General features: G+C 45.8%; 1 long non-coding RNA gene across 1 annotated transcript; it reads right to left on the reverse strand.

Moving 5' to 3' along the window:
• Nucleotides 1-2,040: 2,040 nt before the first annotated feature.
• On the reverse strand, nt 2,041-9,304 carry LOC121847626. The gene is made up of 3 exons (XR_006084465.1): nt 9,078-9,304; nt 2,689-3,279; nt 2,041-2,574 (listed from the first exon to the last, which is right to left on the reverse strand). It is a non-coding gene; the product is annotated as an uncharacterized LOC121847626 (long non-coding RNA).

Genomic DNA, 9,304 nt, shown 5'->3' on the forward strand with positions numbered 1-9,304 from the left:
GGGTTGAGATTATAACAGAACATGGCCAAGATGTTCAACTGTTCATAAATGACCAGCATGGTCAAATAATAGTAGGCACAGTGAACAGGTCAGGGTTCCATAGCCGCAGGCAGAACAGTTGAAACTGGAGCAGCAGCACGGCCAGGTGGACTGGGGACAACAAGGAGTCATCATGCCAGGTAGTCCTGAGGCATGGTCTTAGAGCTCAGGGCCTCCGAGAGAGAGAAAGAAAGAGAGAATTAGAGTTCACACAGGACACCGGATGAGACAGGAGAAATACTCCAGATATAACAGACTGACCCTAGCCCCCCCGACACAAACTACTGCAGCATAAATACTGGAGGATGAGACAGGAGGAACTCTAGAGCTCTGTCAGAGTGACCATCGGGTACTTGGCCATCTCCCTGACCAATTCCCTTCTCCCCCGTTTGCTCAGTCTCCCTCGATTGCTCTAGGAAGAGTCTTGGTGATTCCAAACTTCTTCCATTTAATTAAGAATGATGGAGGCCACTGTGTTCTTGTGGACCTTCAATGTTGCAGAAAGATTTTGGTACCCCTCCCCAGATCGTGCCTCAACATAATCCTGTCTTGGCGCTCTACGGATAATTCTTTCAATCTCATGGCTTGGATTTTGCTCTGACATTCACTGTCAACTATGGGACCTTATATAGACAGTTGTGTGCCTTTCCAAATCATGTCCAATCAATTGAATTTACCACAGGTGGACTCCAATCAAGTTGTCGAAACATCTCAAGGATGATCAATGGAAACAGGATGCACCTGAGCTCAATTTCAAGTCTAATAGCAAATACTGAATACTTTTTCAAATTTACATTTGCCAAATGTAGAAAAAAACTGTTTTCGCTTTGTCATTATGGGGTTTTGTGTGTAGATTGCTGAATAATTTGTTTTATTTAATCAATTTTAGAATAAGGCTGCAAAGCAACAAAATGTGGAAAAAGTCAAGGGGTCCGAATACTTTCCAAAGGCACTGTATGTGATGGGATGTATAGACATTATGGACAGTTTATGGATACAATATGTAGTGTATCTGTAGAATACGTAGGATAGAATGGTATATGTATAGCAACAGTTAAATAGGATAGGACATGACTAGAATACAGTATATACATATGTGGGTCAAACAGTATGTAAACAATACTAAAGGGACCAGTGTTCCATGACTATGTACTTAGGGGCAGCAACCTCTAAGGTGCAAGGTTGAGGAACTGGGTGGTAGCCAGCTAGTTACAGCGACTAAAGTTCAAGGCAGGGTACTGTTCTGGGCAGAGGCCGGCTAGTGGTGACTATTTAACAGTCTGATGGCCTTGAGATAGAAGCTGTCTCTCGGTCCCAGCTATGATGCACCTGTACTGATCTCCCCTTCTGGATGGCAGCAGGGTTAACAGGCCGTGGCTCGGGTGGCTGAGGTCCTAGATGAACTTCTTGGCTTTCCTGTGACAGCAGGTGCTGTAAATGTCCTGGAGGGCAGGCAGTATGCCCCCAGTGATGCATTGGGCAGACAGCACCACCCTCTGGCGAGCCCTGCAGTTGCAGATGGTGCAGTTGCTGTTCCACGCAGTGATACATATCCCGACAGGATGCTCTCAATGGTGCATCTGTAGGAGTTTTTTGAGGGTCTTAGCGGCCAAGCCAAATTTCTTCAGCCTCTATAGGTTGAAGAGGCGCTGTTGCACCTTGACCACACTGCGTGGGCATACCATTTCATATGTACACAGAGGAACTTGAAGCTTTTCACCTTTTTTGCTGATCTTTTTCAAGGGTGTCAAATGTTGGAACTGATTATATTTTTTCTTGACGTGAAGTTGTTTGACTTGAACTTGTTTGTTTTGTTAAATTTGTTTATGTTACAATAAAAACATTGACTTGTTAGTAAATGCAGCGGGTTCTGTACATTTATGAATCATTGTACATCTTTGCCAGCTGTCCGTTTTGTAATGAATTAATATGTGTCAGGAGTATACATGATAATTTCCTAGGAAATAAGGGCAGTAAAGTTATCCAAACAATAGCATTAGTAACTTTATTCTTACAAATGTATTGGGTGATCACATCAGAGCAAAAGCAAAGTAGCAGTTACTAAAATTACCACAAAGTTCATAACAGAAATCAACCATGGAAAATGTATAAGACACACTGTAACTAACTCTTGCATTGCCATATCAACAGAGTTGATTGGAATTGTTTTCAGTGAAGCTCAGTCAAACAATAACGGTAAAACATTTCTCACAATTAAAATACAAAACTTCCATTAAAGCATTAATATTTGATGATGGAGGGCCTCATGTTCATAATAATGACAAGAGTATTGTCCTCACTATAGCGCCTGTGAGAGGAAGCTAACAGACTATTGAGACCCAGCCAGTGTGTTGACAAGGAGAGGTGTTGAATGTGCCACCTGGATGTAAGTGGGAGGAGAAGGGGGAGAAGTCCAAGGGCAAACAAGACATTGCTCAGTTTTCGTGGTGAAAGGAACTGCAAGAAGTTGGCCATCATGGCAAGGAGCTCCAGGTGCTGCTGCAGGTACAAGGCATGCTCCGCCTTCAACTCTTCCTGTAACACACACATCAGGTCATGTTGGAAATGTGGGGGTTAGCGGTTAAGTGTAAGGGGCTAGGTGAGAGTAGCCTGGTAATGGTAGGGTGTAAGGAAAGACTAATACGTCACCTTTCTGTCCAGAAACTTGGAGTGCATCTCCATGTCCTCCTCCCACACCAGACACCTCTTCTCAAACACTGTCTTACTATCCCTTAACTCTGACACACAACACACAAACATTTAAATAGGCTAGCATTCCTAATAGTGTGCGTGTGTGTGTCTGTGTGCCAATGTGTTTTTGGGGCTGGAGCAGCAGGATCCTCATGTTGACGGGAGAGCCAGCTGCACTCAGCTGGCCAGGTGCCTAAACAGGATATGTCATCACACAGGGAGAAAGAGAGGCAGGAACAGTGGTGCCCTGTATGTCCCGGGTTCCCCTGGTGTAGGCCGGGTTACTGTAAAAGCACTTTGTGACATCTGCTGGTGGGGAAAAAAAGCCATTGAAATTTGTTTGGTTGATTGTATAAGTAGAAGTGATGTCAACTTACCCATCAGGTAAATGGCTGGGATGTCGTCCACTGAGTCCACCGTCCTCTCCACCCCAAACACCTCTACTTCCACCCCCAACCATCTGTTGTCTGCTGTCTGCACCCCAGCTCCCTCTGACCACAGTTTGAGGCGTTAGCTTACCAGACTCTTTTTGCATTTGGGCAGAAGTGTCTGAGAACGAGATCAAATCAAACACAACTGAGAATGCACATCAACTTCATAGAACAGTGAAAACACTTCTCACACCCACCACTTCTCTAGCCACCCTTTGCCTTGACAGCTTTGCACACACTTGGCAATCTCTCAACCAGCTTCAACTGGAATGCTTTTCCAACAGTATTGAAGTTTCCACATATGCTGAGCACTTGTTGGCTTCTTTTTCTTCACTCTGCGGTCCAACTCATCCCAAACCAACTCAATTGGGTTGAGGTCGGGTGATTGTGGAGGCCAGGTCATCTGATGCAGCACTCCATCACTCTCCTTCTTGGTCAAATAGACCTTACAGAGCCTGGAGGTGTGTTGGGTCATTGTCCTGTTGAGAAACAAATGATAGTCCCACTAAGCGCATACCTGATGGGATGGCGTATCACTGCAGAATGCTGTGGTAGCTATGCTGGTTAAGTGTTCCTTGAATTCTAAATAAATCACAGACAGTGTCACCAGCAAAGAACCCTCACACCATAACACCTGCTTCACGATGGAAACCACACATGCAGAGATCATCCATTCACCTACTCTGCATCTCACAAAGACACGGCAGTTGGAACCAAAATTCTCAAATTTGGGCTCATCAGACCAAAGGATAGATTTCTATCAGGTATGAAGGTTAGACCCAGATGCAGACCACGTCGAATAAATAATAGTTTAATATCCCAACAGGGGCCGTCAATAGACCGGTCAAGGCAGGCAGGGGTCAGTAAACCAGAGGAGGGGCAACAGTACCAGATGGCTGGCAGGGTCAGGCAGAGGTCGGTAATTCAGAGGGGGGGCAAAGGTACAGGTCGGCGGTCAGGCAGGCGGGCTCAGAATCAGGACAGGCAAGGGTCAAACCCAGGAGGGCGGGAAAAGAGAAACTGGAAAAGGCAGGAGCTGAGGCACAAAACGCTGGTAGGCTTGAACAAACAAGACAGACTGGCAACAGACAAACAGGGGATAATGCACAGGGGATAATGGGGAAGATGGGCGACTCCTGGGGGGTGGAGACAATCACAAAGACAGATGAAACAGATCAGTGTGTGACAGATTTCCACCGTTCTAATGCACATTGCTCGTGTTTCTTGGCCCAAGCAAGTCTCTTCTTCTTATTGGTGTCCTTTAGTAGTGGTTTCTTTGCAGCAATTCCTGATTCACACAGTCTCCTCTGAACAGCTGATGTTGAGATGTGTCTGTTACTTGAACTCTGTCAAGCATTTATTTGGGCTGCAACTTCAGAGGCTGGAAACTCTAATGACCTTATTGTCAGGCGTGTGCTGAAGTCAGGTGAAGGAGAGCAGAGAATTGTGAACAGGCGCACACTTTATTTCGGCAGGAGAGAATATACAGACGGACGCAGCTGCGTCCAAAAATCTCCAACCAACAAGGCAAAGTGTAAAACGAGCACAAACAGTCACAACCGTCAAATGTATACAAACAGGCTTCGTGAAATAACACGAGAGAAAATGAAAGCAAGCCTAGTGCATACAAAATCACGTATCACACAAACAATCTTACACAAATACATGAGGGGGAACAGAGGAATAAATACATGTAGATTGATTGGGAATGAAAACCAGGTGTGCAGGGAACAAGACAAAACAAATGGAGACATGAAAAATGGAGCGGCGATGGCTATAAAGCCGGTGACATGGACCGCCGAACGCCACCCGAACAAGGAAAGGAGCCGACTTTGGCGGAAGTTGTGACACTTATCCTCTGCAGCAGAGGTAACTTGGTCTTCCTTTCCTGTGGCAGTCCTCATGAGAGCCAGTTTCATCATAGGGCTTGATGGTTTTTGTGACTGCACTTGAACAAACTTTCATAGTTTTTTAAATGTTCCAGATTGACTGACCTTCATGTCTTAAAGTAATGATGGACTGTCATTTCTCTTTGCTTTTTTGAACTGTTCTTGCCATAATATGAACTTGGTATTTTACCAAATAGGGCTATATTCTCTATACGAACCCTACCTTGTAACAAATCAAATCAAATCAAATCAAGTCAAATTTTATTTGTCACATACACATGGTTAGCAGATGTTAATGCGAGTGTAGCAAAATGCTTGTGCTTCTAGTTCCGACAATGCAGTAATAACCAACAAGTAATCTAACTAACAATTCCAAAACTACTGTCTTATACACAGTGTAAGGGGATAAAGAATATGTACATAAGGATATATGAATGAGTGATGGTACAGAGCAGCATAGGCAAGATACAGTAGCTGATATTGAGTACAGTATATACATATGAGATGAGTATGTAAACAAAGTGGCATAGTTAAAGTGGGTAGTGATACATGTATTACATAAGGATGCAATCGATGATATAGAGTACAGTATATACGTATGCATATGAGATGAATAATGTAGGGTAAGTAACATTATATAAGGTAGCATTGTTTATATATTTACATCATTTCCCATCAATTCCCATTATTAAAGTGGCTGGAGTTGAGTCAGTGTCATTGTCAGTGTGTTGGCAGCAGCCACTCAATGTTAGTGGTGGCTGGCTGTTTAACAGTCTGATGGCCTTGAGATAGAAGCTGTTTTTCAGTCTCTCGGTCCCAGCTTTGATGCACCTGTACTGACCTCGCCTTCTGGATGATAGCGGGGTGAACAGGCAGTGGCTCGGGTGGTTGATGTCCTTGATGATCTTTATGGCCTTCCTGTAACATCTGGTGGTGTAGGTGTCCTGGAGGGCAGGTAGTTTGCCCCCGGTGATGCGTTGTGCAGACCTCACTACCCTCTGGAGAGCCTTACGGTTGAGGGCGGAGCAGTTGCCGTACCAGGCGGTGATACAGCCCGCCAGGATGCTCTCGATTGTGCATCTGTAGAAGTTTGTGAGTGCTTTTGGTGACAAGCCGAATTTCTTCAGCCTCCTGAGGTTGAAGAGGCGCTGCTGCGCCTTCTTCAGGATGCTGTCTGTGTGAGTGGACCAATTCAGTTTGTCTGTGATGTGTATGCCGAGGAACTTAAAACTTGCTACCCTCTCCACTACTGTTCCATCGATGTGGATAGGGGGGTGTTCCCTCTGCTGTTTCCTGAAGTCCACAATCATCTCCTTAGTTTTGTTGACGTTGAGTGTGAGGTTATTTTCCTGACACCACACTCTGAGGGCCCTCACCTCCTCCCTGTAGGCCATCTCGTCGTTGTTGGTAATCAAGCCTACCACTGTTGTGTCGTCCGCAAACTTGATGATTGAGTTGGAGGCGTGCGTGGCTACGCAGTCGTGGGTGAACAGGGAGTACAGGAGAGGGCTCAGAACGCACCCTTGTGGGGCCCCAGTGTTGAGGATCAGCGGGGAGGAGATGTTGTTGCCTACCCTCACCACCTGGGGGCGGCCCGTCAGGAAGTCCAGTACCCAGTTGCACAGGGCGGGGTCGAGACCCAGGGTCTCGAGCTTGATGACGAGCTTGGAGGGTACTATGGTGTTGAATGCCGAGCTGTAGTCGATGAACAGCATTCTCACATAGGTATTCCTCTTGTCCAGATGGGTTAGGGCAGTGTGCAGTGTGGTTGAGATTGCATCGTCTGTGGACCTATTTGGGCGGTAAGCAAATTGGAGTGGGTCTAGGGTGTCAGGTAGGGTGGAGGTGATATGGTCCTTGACTAGTCTCTCAAAGCACTTCATGATGACGGATGTGAGTGCTACGGGGCGGTAGTCGTTTAGCTCAGTTACCTTAGCTTTCTTGGGAACAGGAACAATGGTGGCCCTCTTGAAGCATGTGGGAACAGCAGACTGGTATAGGGATTGATTGAATATGTCCGTAAACACACCGGCCAGCTGGTCTGCGCATGCTCTGAGGGCGCGGCTGGGGATGCCGTCTGGGCCTGCAGCCTTGCGAGGGTTAACATGTTTAAATGTCTTACTCACCTCGGCTGCAGTGAAGGAGAGACCGCATGTTTTCATTGCAGGCCGTGTCAGTGGCACTGTATTGTCCTCAAAGCGGGCAAAAAGTTATTTAGTCTGCCTGGGAGCAAGACATCCTGGTCCGTGACTGGGCTGGATTTCTTCCTGTAGTCCGTGATTGACTGTAGACCCTGCCACATGCCTCTTGTGTCTGAGCCGTTGAATTGAGATTCTACTTTGTCTCTGTACTGACGCTTAGCTTGTTTGATAGCCTTGCGGAGGGAATAGCTGCACTGTTTGTATTCAGTCATGTTACCAGACACCTTGCCCTGATTAAAAGCAGTGGTTCGCGCTTTCAGTTTCACACGAATGCTGCCATCAATCCACGGTTTCTGGTTTGGGAATGTTTTAATCGTTGCTATGGGAACGACATCTTCAATGCACGTTCTAATGAACTCGCACACCGAATCAGCGTATTCGTCAATATTGTTATCTGACGCAATACGAAACATGTCCCAGTCCACGTGATGGAAGCAGTCTTGGAGTGTGGAGTCAGCTTGGTCGGACCAGCGTTGGACAGACCTCAGCGTGGGAGCCTCTTGTTTTAGTTTCTGTCTGTAGGCAGGGATCAACAAAATGGAGTCGTGGTCAGCTTTTCCGAAAGGGGGGCGGGGAAGGGCCTTATATGCGTCGCGGAAGTTAGAGTAACAATGATCCAAGGTCTTTCCACCCCTGGTTGCGCAATCGATATGCTGATAAAATTTAGGGAGTCTTGTTTTCAGATTAGCCTTGTTAAAATCCCCAGCTACAATGAATGCAGCCTCCGGATAAATCGTTTCCATTTTGCAGAGAGTTAAATAAAGTTTGTTCAGAGCCATCGATGTGTCTGCTTGGGGGATATATACGGCTGTGATTATAATCGAAGAGAATTCCCTTGGTAGATAATGCGGTCTACATTTGATTGTGAGGAATTCTAAATCAGGTGAACAGAAGGATTTGAGTTCCTGTATGTTTCTTTCATCACACCATGTGACGTTAGTCATAAGGCATACGCCCCCGCCCCTCTTCTTACCAGAAAGATGTTTGTTTCTGTCGGCGCGATGCGTGGAGAAACCCGCTGGCTGCACCGCCTCGGATAGCGTCTCTCCAGTGAGCCATGTTTCCGTGAAGCAAAGAACGTTACAGTCTCTGATGTCCCTCTGGAATGCTACCCTTGCTCGGGTTTCATCAACCTTGTTGTCAAGAGACTGGACATTGGCAAGAAGAATGCTAGGGAGTGGTGCACGGTGTGCCCGTCTCCGGAGTCTGACCAGAAGACCGCCTCGTTTCCCTCTTTTTCTGAGTCGTTTTTTTGGGTCGCTGCATGGAATCCACTCCGTTGTCCTGTTTGTAAGGCAGAACACAGTATCCGCGTCGCGAAAAACATATTCTTGGTCGTACTGATGGTGAGTTGACGCTGATCTTATATTCAGTAGTTCTTCTCGACTGTATGTAATGAAACCTAAGATGACCTGGGGTACTAATGTAAGAAATAACACGTAAAAAAACAAAAAACTGCATAGTTTCCTAGGAACGTGAAGCGAGGCGGCCATCTCTGTCGGCGCCGGATGTTCAGAACTGACACAACTGATTGTCTCAAACACATTAAGAAGGAAAGAAATTTGTCAAATTAACATTTAACCAAGGCACACCTAATTGAAATGAAGCTGGTTGAGAGAATGCTGAGAGTGTGCGAAGCTGTCATCAAGGCAAAGGGTGTCTACTTGGAAGAATCTCAAATATAACATATTTTGATTTGTTTAGCACTTTTTTGGTTACTACATGGTTCCATATGTGTTATTTTATAGTTATCTTCACTATTATTCTACAATGTAGAAAATAGTTTAAATAAAGAAAAACCCTTGAATGAGTAGGTGTGTCCAAACCTTTGACTGGTATGTGGAGGTTGAGATGTGAGTGTCCCAGTAAAAGGAGATCATGGTCATGTTTTTCAGGATGCTCTTCCTCAGAGGGAGCAGCATCAGAAGCAGCAGGCTAGAGCCTTCACAATAACCCCTTCAGAGAGGACACAGGGTACAACACAGTCTGCCTTTTCACTACTACACACACACACACACACACACACACACACACACACACACACACACACACA

The sequence above is a fragment of the Oncorhynchus tshawytscha genome, linkage group LG10, assembly GCF_018296145.1.
Source record: "Oncorhynchus tshawytscha isolate Ot180627B linkage group LG10, Otsh_v2.0, whole genome shotgun sequence".
NCBI lineage: Eukaryota > Metazoa > Chordata > Actinopteri > Salmoniformes > Salmonidae > Oncorhynchus > Oncorhynchus tshawytscha.